Below are 13847 nucleotides of genomic sequence, written 5' to 3' on the forward strand. Positions count from 1 at the left end.
TAAGTGTTAGCGAATTTGGTCATGCCTTGATGTGGCTCGCAGGCTTATACAATTTGGCCAAAGGGTTAACTAAATGACCATTTTTCAAGAGATATATACTGTAGGTATTTCACTGTGTATTTTTGTCACATTAGATGTTGCTCTGGACTTCTTTGATTCTTGTTGTCTGCTTGACAACCCAGAAAAAAATGACATAATATAATCAAATACAGTCATACAGAACATGGGTACATATATGCATGTTTTCAAAGAATGGGTTTTGCATGAACAGCCATTTTTTACCATGCTTCTCTATTTCTAGAACATTCTAGAAGGACAAAAAAAAAGTGGCTCTGATTAACTTTCGACAGCCTTTACTCCCATGCACATGAATGTGAGCTGAGTCACGCTACAGTTTATCACCCTTTTGTGGATCAATTGCATTTAGAGTTACCTCTCATTTTCAAGTATGTCATGGCACAAAGTTACGTTAAAAATTGACTATTTATAACGTCAGGCGTCTGGAACGATTTTAGATAGGAAGATGATTTGATGGACACAGGTAAATAGCTAAAGCAGTGGGGTGATCATTAGCAGAAGGAAGACCAGCATGATTATTCAGTGAACCTTTAGAACGTGCTTATACCCAAAGCAGCTGGGCGCACTATGCCGCACGCCACCAAAACAAATCCATGTTTTTTACTGAGCACGCACTGAGTGCGCGCGCGAATGAGGCAACCAAGCGTATGATTTTTGAGCAGATCTGGGACATTGATTTCCCTGATCGACGACCGCGCCCCAGCCGCATCACGTGAGTGGTTCAGCCAATGAGGGCGAACCGCTCACGTGACGTCATGGCCACGCCTCCCGATGTCACCTGCAGTGCTGGTTTCGGGCGTGCACATCACCCTGAGGAAGCACGCGCGCCCGTCCGCCACCTGTATAATCAAGGCCTTAGGTGAAGTCTTAGGAGATACAATAAGCACAGGGTACAGTGAGTATTTAGATACATTTAATAAGATAACTACTGTATTTGAGATACTGAGACTCTTTAACTGTTGAGTAAACCAGTTTTATTGTGATTAGTGAGAAGTTATATGGTCCTCAAACGACAAAGGATTCCTTTATACTGGTTGCTACCTAACTACAATGTGCAAGGAATAGCGTGTTTTCTAATCTTATAAGGGCAGACATCTAAGCATCTCACATACGCTTTTAGCAAAACACAATACACCTGTGTGTGTTACTGCACTGCACATAATACAGTAATCTTTGTTTTAATCTTCAAGGTTGTGTATAAAGTGACATGTATACATGAGATTAATATATATTGTATATATTTGAATTTTACTGTAATGTGCTCATATGCGTTAGCTTTAGGTAACATACACGTGTGACGCATGTGTGTTAATTACTGACTTTATAGTTTTGCCAATGCACATGTGCAGTATATTGGTTAAAACATCTATGCGCAACAAAAATCCATGTTAATACAGGTAACGTAACGGGCCGGTGTTTGTATGACCCTCAGAGAGGATATCATAACTTCTTATTTGCAAATATATTTATGGTTAAAACAAGGAATTTTTCGACCCAGGGACAGTACAAATAACACATGGCCATCCCTTGAGATTGTAGGCAAGAAGATTTCACCAGCAGCAAAAGAAAGGGTTATATACAGTAAGGGCAGTTCAAATGTGGAATTTACTACCAATGGAGGCTATGGTGGCAGAAACTATAGATATCTTTAAGAAAGGTAAGATATCTTTTTAGAAAGGAAATGTATATACTGTATGGATATAGCAAATAAGATAAACATAGGAAGGATGTTGGTCCAGAGAGAAATATGATTGCAATTACTGGAGTAAGGAAGGAATTTATTGTGTTTTCCCCTCATGAGACACAATTATCTAATGTTTCACCGGGGTTTATTGTTTGCTTTCCTCTAGACAAATATAAATACAAATACCAGATCAGTATCTCAATCGACTAAACCTAATTTAGGTTGAACTGAAAGGGCATATGTCTTTTTTCAAACTCGTTTACTATGTAATAATGTTACTGTTTTTCTGCACATATGTAGCCCTCTTACCCCCACTCTAAGTGAGATTGGGGTGGGTAGGTGTATCTGACTACTTATCAGAGTGGTGCTGTACCTGTTTGGCAACCAGGAGGGCTGAGCTTCCACCACGGGGAACCTGGGGTGAATTACTCTTAAAACTACTATATGGTGCAGCGCCTCCACCTGCGATGGCTCCCAGCAGAGCGGGAGTTGTTCCTCGCAGGACACATACAAATGAACACATACACTGGATGTGAAATAGCAAAGGGCTTTACTGAACATAACATATATCTTACACACTTATACTCTAACGCTCATATAACCTTAGTGGCTCGGCCACTCTCATCAGGAGTAACGTCTCCGTCCCCTCACCGCGTGCCCCACACACCGTGTCCATGTATAGTACTATATTCGTATAGGCTCAGTCCTTTGGCCACTTAGCTAGTGTCCCCAAAGAGTTATGCCTAAGGCGGGATCAGCGCCTGTTGACCGGTGTTGGTGCACTTGATGTAATAATACCTTCCGGTCATGGCGGTGACCGGCAACAACTTCGCAAAGGGTCAGACGAATCAGCGGCCTGCCTCCTGGGTCTCAATGTCCAGCCGTCTGGTCCCAAACGACTCGCCACAACCGCAACTCTGTGCTTTGTCCCTAACTGGTACTCAGTAAGGGTGATGCTCGCTACCACTATAGGGCGTCCCTGCAGCACAGCAACCTACGGTGACTTCAGGGAACACTCCTAGGGGCCTACGGGGTACACATATATGGGGGAAATGCATACCAATGTCTTCACTAATTTATTGCATATAATGACTGCATCTGTAGAGGGTAAGACAGAGGAGAACTAGCCATGTTATGGAATGAGGTGTGCATATTCACTATGTGTAAAGTGATTACCCAGATTTTTGCTCTACTTATAAACACATCTGGATGGCAGTTAAGAAAGTAGAATCATTTAGGCTTGTGTTGTGATATATGCCAAGGATTTTGATCGTTTTATTAGTAAACAATCCACTCAATTAATAGGTCGGCTCAAAAAGTGGTCTTCTAATTACTTTAATTTATGTGTCCCCTTGCTAAATATCAAAAAGTTTCCATATGATTTAATGGCAGTGATAATGCAGAAAAGACAGAAAGAGATATTCTAGCTCCAACCAAAAAGTCCAATTGATGAATATTACTTTCTAAATAATAATGATAATGCAGAATATCAAAGGATACAATATGCCACTATACTGTAACATGCCAGTGGCAGTAATAACCCTTGCTTCACCTATATATAAACACCTGATGGGGCGAAGAGACTTAATTTTATTTAAAATGAATTGCAAATTTAATATATATATTTATTGTAAGCATAAATGCATGTAGCTCGTGAAATGAATATTCAAACATAACTGATTGGTGCAAGACAAGTGTAAAAATGTAACAATTCATGGTGCAAGTGAGAGCAGGACAATTCTTACATATACAGGATTTGGGTGCAGTTTCTTTGATATATCCCATTGTGCTACAAAGACATTACTACATACAGATGAATCAAGACTTACTGTCTTCAGAGCCCCTGCCATGCACGGTGACTCAACCGCTATGGTCACAGCATAAAAGGATTAATGCTGCTTGGGAGATACCATTAAGGAGCATGGACCCCCACGCAGCTCCAACATGGCAGACACTGCTGCCAGAGCTGCAGACTTTTACTTGTTTGTCTGTGATGCCAATGACAGTAAGGTTCGCTAGAATACTGCTGCGGCAGCTTTTATTTTAAAATTTCTCAGGGGCGTAGCGGTTGCATTTTCTAAATTCACTGCATTCATGCCGCATTCATGCCGCATTCATGCCGCAGTCGCGTCGCCCAGCACCCGGCTGATCCGCGGTTGATCTGTTTAATTATAATGGTTCGGATTTAATTGGGGACAATTCTTTGCGTATCCACCAGGTGGCAGATATTCATGAATTCTAATGTGCTACAGTAATGTATCTACTTGCAGGTGTTTAAAAAAAACCACAGTGGTCTATTGTGAATTGACCTTGGTACTGAAGAAGTTACAATACTGTATCAATTTAGGCGTTGCATAATAAAAACTAAATGCACCGTGTCTTTTTTACATAACTTTACTGGATTTCTCCTGTCCTGCAATGTGTACACCGCCGCAGTCCGTGTGCAAAAAGTCAGACATAACGTACGCTTATTTAATGTGGTCCGCAATTAATGCAGCAGATGATAATATGGCCACAGTTGGTCAAATTTATAATATTTTATCGAAAATTATGACTTTTACAAATTTTCACCAGATGCTCGTGTGTAGAAGCGTGCAATAAGGAAAAAGTTTAAAAGTTTTTCAGACTTTAAATTCTGCATGCGCAGAAATGTGATGACAGGCTCTGGAAGATTACAGCCAGAAAGCCACCCATTACAGAAGAATGGTGTGGGAGAGGTGTAGATAAGAAATAGAAATACTTTAGCCTTGTGTGTGTGCGGGGGCGAGGGGGAGAGCGCTGTATGATGGATTATCAATTCAAAGAAATATTTTCAACAGGTCATCATAATGTTTAATGCGCAGAAATGTGATACTGTAACACGCCTATGCGTTTCAACAATGTTCCAATGAGACATACACGCATGCGCATAAAATAAAAACAGTATGAAAAGAAGAGCAAGCCTAGCAAAAATATTGATTAATAAATAATACATATAGAAATGTGATGACACGCATATAGTATTCGCATGAGCGGGATAATCTGGGATAAAAATATTTTATATTCCGAAGAAGACGCAACGTTATATTTTTGTAATACTGTACTTCTTTTCCCTTTAGTATCCTGTATATAGTACAGTACTGTAGGTGTCCTCATATATTTTTATGTGTATGGCTAAGGAGCCTCATACTACTGTATACATACTACTGTATACAGTATGAACAGTATACAGAAATGTACGGCTGTAGGTTGAATTGCTATTAGACTTTGAAGACAACAGCTCGCGATCGCCTACTTGAGTTTCTAGACTGTATTGCAGACAATGCTAAAAAAAAACGATCGCAAACATATCGAAAACCGACCAAAAAAAAAAGTACATTTCTAAACGGTTGGAAAACAGAGCGTGTCTGGCCGCGGTTATCAGAGCAGCTCGGCTTTGGCCGCTTTAGAATAAAGGCTGGCGCAGCTGTACATCTGTATAAGCACATTGGGCCCTTAGTGAGCGAGCAATAGTCTGGAGATAGTTCCATTTGCCTTAACTCATTTAATAAAATTGTAAAGCTCCTGTTTAATATGCAATCCTTCCTGCATACATGACTAAACCATATGTATTACTTTTTGTAGCAATGTAGCTATGAGGGATGGTCTAGATTTGTCTTGTACGGTGTCCATTTTAGGACACCTTAGTGGGTCATTGTGACAGTAGGGGATAGCCTGTCTTCATAATAAAGGTGAATCCTGACTTGTTACCCCTGAAAACTGTGGGTCCCTGGTAGCTAAGTAGCACCATAAGCCGGGGACACTGTATGTATTGCAAAACCTGCCTGATAATGTGTTTTACTTTTTCACCTTATACAATAAACATTGGATTTCATGAGTGGTATTTCAAGGGGGATATTTGAATCAAAATGTGTTTAGATTTTGTATAGGAGTTCGGGGGACAAATTTACCGGTAGTCCCATAATTCTCACTGATATTTAGGCAGTGTCTGCGGGTACGTGAGGTGAATTACACCTGGGCTACACAGTGTCCCTCAGAATCTTGTTTTTTGTCCACAAGTATCCCAGCCCCACTTCCCCCATATGTATAATGTTCCACATGAGTTAGAAGTTTAATAAAACAATGTATTATGTTTTATAGTGTATGTATTAATATCTATACAGTCAGCCCATTCACCTACGTAGGTGCTAGGGTGTCTGCTTTGAGATCGTGGATCAAAAGGGAGAAGGGAAGTCCAGAGTTGTTGGAACAGTTTGGTGAGTGGGGAAAGGCGGAGTACTGAGTCCGGAAAACAGGGGCGTCCCACAGGGAAGACCCCTGGACTGCCAGACCTGCTGGAGCCTGCCCAGCGGGAGGCAATGTGTTGGCTGGGGGAAGCTGCTGCTCGTAAGCACGATTTCCATTGGCCAATTCATATTTCCCGCTCACCCTGCTTTTCGAGCCGACACACTTCCTCCTCTTACGTCAGCAGCTTGACGAAACCCCATTCTGATTGGCTGGCTGGGTTACAATCCATTCTCTGATTGATCGCAAGCCCCTGCTCTATCTTGACATAGAACACAGAGGTCTATGTAAGGGGACTGGCCAATCAGAGAAGCAGACGATTTCAGGCTTAGGTCGGTGAGGTGCTGGTGGGCTCTTCAAAGTTGCTCTGTTTCGAATAGCAGAGCAACCGGCGTCGTTTTTAGCCAGAGAAGCTGCCTACTGTAGTTAAGTCTTAGTCCTGCATTTTGCGGCCAAGTTCTATTTTCCGCTTTGCTCGCAGTTAGTGGATATAGGCTGGTATCTTCCCAGAGGAAGGTACTGTGAAGATTCTGGACCAGGAGCAGACAGGGTAAGACTTCTGAAGAAGGTGCCCTGCACTTAGTTAGGCTAGTGTCTCCCCCAGTAAGTGTATATTTTCTATATTTTGTGAAATATCTGTATGTCTGCTGGTCTCACCAGAATAAACCTCATTTTATTCCACTACCTTGTTTTGCCTAGTGAATGAACCCCGTAGGTAAAGGTGTTAAATGTACTGGTCTCCCGTGGCAGTCAATACTAAATTATTTTCTCCCACATCATCATCCTTCCAAAACCCCTCCATGCTGCTAAATTCTTTCCATCATCCTCCGAAACGCCCTCCTCCCTGCTTCATACTAATAAATGCTGCTCTCCTAAATTCCCTCCTCCCAAGTTCCCTCCTCATTGTCCTACTAAACTCCCTCCTCTGAGTTTGGGGGGAGGCAGTTTAGGAGAAGGGAGGAGGAAGAATGGAGTTTCAGAGCAGGGGAAATGGAGGTGTGAATTTGAAGGAGGGAAGAGAGAGTTTGGGAGAATGGGCTTTATGAGCAGGGAATTTTGTAGGCCAATGCACAGAATTTAGGAGTACGGAGGAGGGAGTTTAGCAGCAAGGAGCAGTGAGGATGGAGGAGGAGGGAGGATGGAGTTTGGAGTGACCCAAAATAATGTCCTAACACCAGTTTTGATATTTTGTTGTTGCAATAAAGGTTGTGCTTAGCAGCATTCATAGTGTAACCCACTGTGTACAGTATGCAACAGTTGAACACTTGAACACTGATCCACAGCAGGTTCCTCTCCATGGACATCGACTGTGAAAACCCACTAGGAAGGCTGGTGAAGAAGGAGAGACTAAGAGGGAGAATGAGCTTTAAGAGACGGGGCAGCCATGATAGGAGAGAGATCTTCACGGAGCTTAGAGAGTGAGGCTTGTACTAGAGCCCCTTGTGAAATGGGACCTGGACAAATCCCACATGGAGACAAGGAGGGTTGATTGGACGGACAGTCCATCTTCAGAGAACCGGTGCCCTGAGAGATAGACAGCTGATGGAGGGTATTCACCGATGGAATATTGAAATAGTGGTAACAAAAGACAAACCTTTGTGAAGTACAGGCCTGCAACACACAGTGATAATACACAAGCTCCAATGGTGTACTGGCACTCTAGATATAGGCCTGACCCCCAGGATTGGGAGGCCTATTAAGTTGATTATAACACACACAAATGCATACAGGTCAACTGTGATGATAATGTGTATTGTGATTCGTATGCAGTGATCCTATTTCTAAGGATCACAAGGTTACAGTTATTTATCTGCAATATATATATATATATATATATATATATATATGAACTACAAGAAAAGAAAGCGCCCGATCCTAGTGCAGCATGAAAAAATACAATTTAATAAAAATGAATAAAACCAACAAATGCGAACTCACAAACACAGGATAAATAAAAGCATATAATGAGTATACTCATTCGCCAACCGCCCACGATGTGCCTTGGATGGCGCACCCTCTCTCTGTCTAGGTTTTCTCAGCTCTTCTGAACCGACATCCAGCAGGGGATACAGGAAACAGCTCACCACAATGTGACCCGGAAGTCCTCCACAATGTTAGTGTATTCCGGATGTGAGGTCTGCAGTCCGTGACCCCGCGATGCAGGGGCTGATCAGAGAAGTCTCTCTGCACTCCCAAAGGCAGTCCGTAATGAGGTGGGCAGTGAGGATAGAGTAGAATTGTGTATCACAGTGTGACAGCAGCTGAAAAACGCTCTTCCCTACGTGTTTCTTCACATAAAGTGATTTCATCAGGGGATTTCTGGGAGTTCGTTGGTCCTTGATGAGAGCAGCCAGATCCTAGCATGGACCCTTGGTTTGGTTGATATATTTTTATATTTTTCATATTTTTTCATTTTTATTTTTATTTTTATTTTTGACACACTTAGTGTCATTTTTTTCGTATTTTTCCATTCATCATTATTTAGTATCATCCAGGAGGGATTCATTAGTGCAGTAGTCATAACCACCAACACATGCTATATTTTTTTATATTTGTATTGTTCACTGGCATATATTTGTGTTCACAGCAGCTTTTTAAACATTGGCACTCAGCATTTTATTATAACATATTGCATGTATTTTTATTAGTGTGAGTCAATCATCCATATTATTGTTGCATTCACCCTTGCCATTCACCTTTGCTATATCCACTTAATACAATCAATTGGTAATCAGTCTGAGTTTACACCTGAGGAGCGCAGTCTATTCTTTGTTTGTTATATATATATATATATATATATATCTGCAATATATATATATATATATATATATATATATATATAAAAAAAAGAAACAAAACAGAAAGAAGTGCAGGCCTCATAGCGTGCAACTGGATATAAAAATGGGTATATTTAATAAAAAGAAGCAGTTCCTAGGAAGTACATTTACAGGATGCTAAAAGAACACAAACATTTGAGAGAAATCTCTAGGGGTAGTCATCAAACAGAGGTGGAGGAGTCCGTGTATGATACTGTGCACCTGATCATCAAGGATTTCTGTATGCAGCTCCAGCACGAGCTCCCAGCGTCTTCACTGCCTCACTTAGTTCCCTTCCGTGTGGAGTAAACAACAGGAGGGGGGGGGGGATCAGCTGGATAGATTTTGCAGGCAGCTCAGGAACTCCTCTCACACATCAGTATCACAACATCTGATGAAGTCACGCAACACGACGAAACGCGTAAGGACGTGGTGACGTCATTGCATACTGATGTGTGAGCGGAGTTCCTGATCTGCCTACAAAATCTATCCAGCTGATCCTCCCCCCCCCCCCCCCTCCTGTTGTTTACTCCACACGGAAGGAACTAAGTGAGGCAGTGTGAAAGGCTGAAGACGCTGGGAGCTCGTGCTGGAGCTGCATACAGAAAACCTTGATGATCTGGTGCACAGTATCATACACGGACTCCTCCACCTCTGTTTGATGACTACCCCTAGAGATTTCTCTCAAATGTTTGTGTTCTTTTAGCATCCGGTAAATGTACTAGGGACTGCTTCTTTTTATTAAATAAACCCATTTTTATATCCAGTTACTGTACGTGCTATGGGGCCTGCGCTTCTTTTTGTTTTGTTTCTTTAGGTATATAGTGGGTGGCTACACCACTTCGTTGAAGCTGCAAGGAGCTCCTGGGATCTATTTGTTTGGGACTCTTTCACTCGCTCTGGATTATTATTAAGTGAAATCATTTGGACTTTATCCTTATTTTGGATTTTTCACACAGTATTTTCACTGCATCACTTGTTTGGTTTAATTAATTATTTATACATTCACATATTTTATGATTAGATTTGTTAGTTATAACACTTATTAATATTTAGATTTTCACATGTACACTAATTAGCTTAATCACTGTTTCACTTAACTAAGTAGCGCTATTCTTTGTGTGTGTTTATATATATATCTATAGATATATATATACACCTTATATATAAATTTGTTATATACTGTACATCCAAGTGTTGTGTCCCCTTACTGGCTCCAGAGCTGTAAATATTAAATTGTATAGATGCAGGGTGACCATGTCATAAAATATATGTTCTGGTTCATATCTTTGAAAAGTAGAACTTCTACTAGTTTAAGCTCTTCTCCGACCCCCGAATGATTTGCTGATAAAACGTTATTAATATTGGGAGTTTTATGGAGTTTTCATAGGACTAAGAAATAAAGCAAGAGGAATTCAGCTGATAACACACGCTAAAGATGAAAAAGTACAGGAGGGGTTTATCCCCCCATTTCAGACAAACAGAAAAAAATCCCATTACTTTCATTGAGATTTCTTTTTCAGAAACATGGATCATAGTTTGCATCAGCTTTGCTCCAATTGTACAGCCAGGAGACTATAACCATTTTGCTATCAAAGGAGCCTGCAGTCCATTGCATTGCAAAGCATTGCAGACCACTCTAGTAGCAAAAAGGGTCAATAAAAATAGTCTTTCGCCTGGGCCTAACTGGAACATGTATTACCACAGAGGCATAACTTGTTTTTCCTCAATAATATTTTTTTAAGACATTGCACCTTCAAATTATTTGTACCTGTATCTACAACGTAATTGTACCTCTTTCTACTAGACTCTAGAATTATACCACTGTTGTTCTAACACTGGGTACTAATGCAAATGAGCCTTTAAAATCGAGGTCTAGATCAAATAAAAGCCATTGGAATCATAACCGGCGTTGTTAATCACAGGATAGTGTGTTCTACTGTGGCTTGATTCTAAGCCAAGGAATAGTTAAATAATCAAACAACAGATGTTGGAATAAAAAATCTGCTTAAATTTAAACAGTGGCAGAAATCCAGACAACCAGAAAAAATGTGCTATGAACATAGAAAGAATGTACCACCATCCCCTTTCTCTTAACTAGCTGTATATAATAACCAGACATTTTTATTGATCAAAGAACTGTTTCTTTGATGAATATATCCAATCTGCTTTGAAACTTAAACAACTCATATGAAATTTGGAGAAGGAGAAGAAGAAGGAGGAGAAAGAGAAGGAGAAGCTCAGTGAGTAAAGACACTGACTGTCACTGAGTTTGAAGCAGGGGAACCTGGTTGAATTCCTGGTGTCGGCTCCTTGTGACCTTGGGCAAGTCACTTTATCTCTCTGTTTTCAGGCACCAAAAAACATAGATTGTAAGCTCTACGGGACAGGGACCTGTGTCTGCAAAATGTCTCTGTGAAGTGCTACATAATACTAGCAGCGCTATACTGCACCGACACACTTTATTCGAACAAATACCCAGTATGTACCTGGCAGATACCTGAAATTCGCCGCTCCTCACCTCTGACAAGCCCCGTTGTGTTTGCCTTCCCAGCCTGGGTTCATGCCTGGCTGACGGGCGGCTGATCTGTTAAATGATAATGATTAGGATTTAATAGGCTGCAATGCTTCGCGTGTCTACCAGATGGCATAAATTCATGAATTGTAATGCAGTATATATATATATATATATACTGTGCAGTATTGCAGCCAGCGGGAATAAAATGCTTCAATCCCTGCCTGGAAAATAACGCAATGCACTCGGGCAGAAAACTGTCACAAACCTCAATACACCCGGGTATACCCGAATTCGTGGGACTAGCCGAGCTCGAATAAAGTGTGTCGCCAGTGTACAAGAACAAACAATTATTATTATTACTTAATTATCTACATTGCTTACCACATGGTTAAGGATGCCACATATTGACTTTCGAAAATATGTACCAGTGTACTGTACATTTATCCAGATTAAAATGTCTATATAATACACGACTTTTCAATTTGTAAGTATCTCTCATATTTATCAAATAATGTACCATTCATATGGCTATACACATGACCATCCAAAAACCCAATTTTAAGGCAGTAGTAATTATTATTTGGAACAATAAACACTCCTTCTGTTAAAAAAATTCTCATACAGTGCTTTATGAAGATGCTAAGGAAACATTAACTAAACCACATTTACTTTAGGTACCTCCTGGGGGCAGATCATCTCCGTGGCTGTGAGAAACAGTGCATTTGCGTCGGCCATCTTGGTACACTAAGATCGGGCTATACAGATGGTGTGGCCACCATGTTGGTACACCCAAACCAGATAGAGAGACAGAGAAAGCATGTCCTGACAAAGCAGAATTTCCTCCGTGTTCCGAGGACAGTTTACAGTTGACAGTTGAGAATGGGCAGTTGATCAGGAGCCTGCAGGAGTGAGGTAGTGTCCAGGGAGCAGACAAGCTCCTGGACTAGGCCTAAGACATACACCCCTAGTAATTTACCAAAAGAGAAGAAATGCAGCCATCAAAAGAAGGGTGCTGCAGAAACGCATAATAGGGGCCCTCAAAAACGAATATAGCAATTGACTGATCTGAATATTTATTGTGAGGTAAAAAATTATAATTGAAGTGAACAGACAATAAAATCAACTAAAAAACATATATAAACTCTGCATCCTATGGTTACAATGAAAGCACATGTGTGTGGCAAGCCAGGAAAAAAAGGGGCAGTTGTATAGATTGAAACGGAATCGCTCGACTGCAGTTACATTCCAAACCAGGGTAAAGGAGAAGGAGGCCCTATATATGGAGAGAGGATATAGCAAAAGGGCACTATATCGGGTAAACCATGCAGATAAAAACATTCTACTGATCCCGAAAGTCAAGGATGTAACTAATGTCCCCTCTCCACTGTGACGGTAACTTTGTGACAGGCTATTAATAATACACACCAAAAATATAACTGGGTTGAACTGAACGAGGCTTAGATATGATAAAATATCATTTATTCCTTGTGAGTGAGAGTAGGAGGTGGCCAAATGGGGTTTAACCCCTTTAATCCCGGGCCAAACCCCCTCTATCATGACATCCACCAATTAGGTTTATTTAAACTTTCTGGTAGCAATGGGAAGAGATAAGGGTTTTTTTTTCAACGTAATTGGGGCATCCTTCAGAGTTAACGCAGTTTGGACCAGCATATAGGGACTCATGTCCAAATGACGACAAGAAGAGCAAAAAACATAGGTGACAAGCTAGTACATAGCACTTTTTAGAAGACCACTTCTTTAAAAAAACATCACTAGTGGCACTTTTCAATGTGGCAAATGTAAATGCTGCACCTATGTAAGTAAAAGAAAAACCTTTACCAATAGCAATGGTAGCCGTACATTCACGGTGAGGGACTTTTCCAACTGCAATACCAAGGGACATATATGCCCTTCTGTGCCCCTGTCACCTTTTATATGTAGGGATGATTTCCAGGGAATTTAAATCCCGAATCTTAGAGCATGCCTATAATATCAGGAATGCTCTTAAGGACCTGGTTAGGTGTAAGAAACTAACTAGTGTTGCCAGGCACTTATACTCAAAACACGCTATTCCACTAAACGGTTAATAGCTTGGGGTATTGAAAAGGTTACCCTCAATAATAGAGGAGGTGACTTAGAAACGGAACATTTAAAGCGTGAAAATCGTTGGATTTTTAATTTTGACAGTGTTGCCCCGAGGGGTTTAAATGAAGATTTCAGTTTTGCATCATTTTTGTAATTTTATTAACCTATGGTCAAGAGTTATTTAATATTTTTGTTAGTTTTTTAATGTCTGGCTTTGCCCTTATGTGGCCTGGGTTCCCCTTCAGTCTCCTACCTCCGATGCAGCTTGGGAGAGGGCTGTTGCGCTGGGCGAGAGCGTTGCCGGGAGCTCCCGGCAGCATCTGACAAGGGCGCCGCTATCTTGCGAGAGGTTCGTGCATGCGCAGTGAGGGCGGGAGTTGTGGAGACCCTCAGACAGCTCGCG

The sequence above is a fragment of the Ascaphus truei genome, chromosome 5 (genome assembly GCF_040206685.1).
Source record: "Ascaphus truei isolate aAscTru1 chromosome 5, aAscTru1.hap1, whole genome shotgun sequence".
In the NCBI taxonomy this organism is placed as follows: Eukaryota; Metazoa; Chordata; class Amphibia; order Anura; family Ascaphidae; genus Ascaphus; species Ascaphus truei.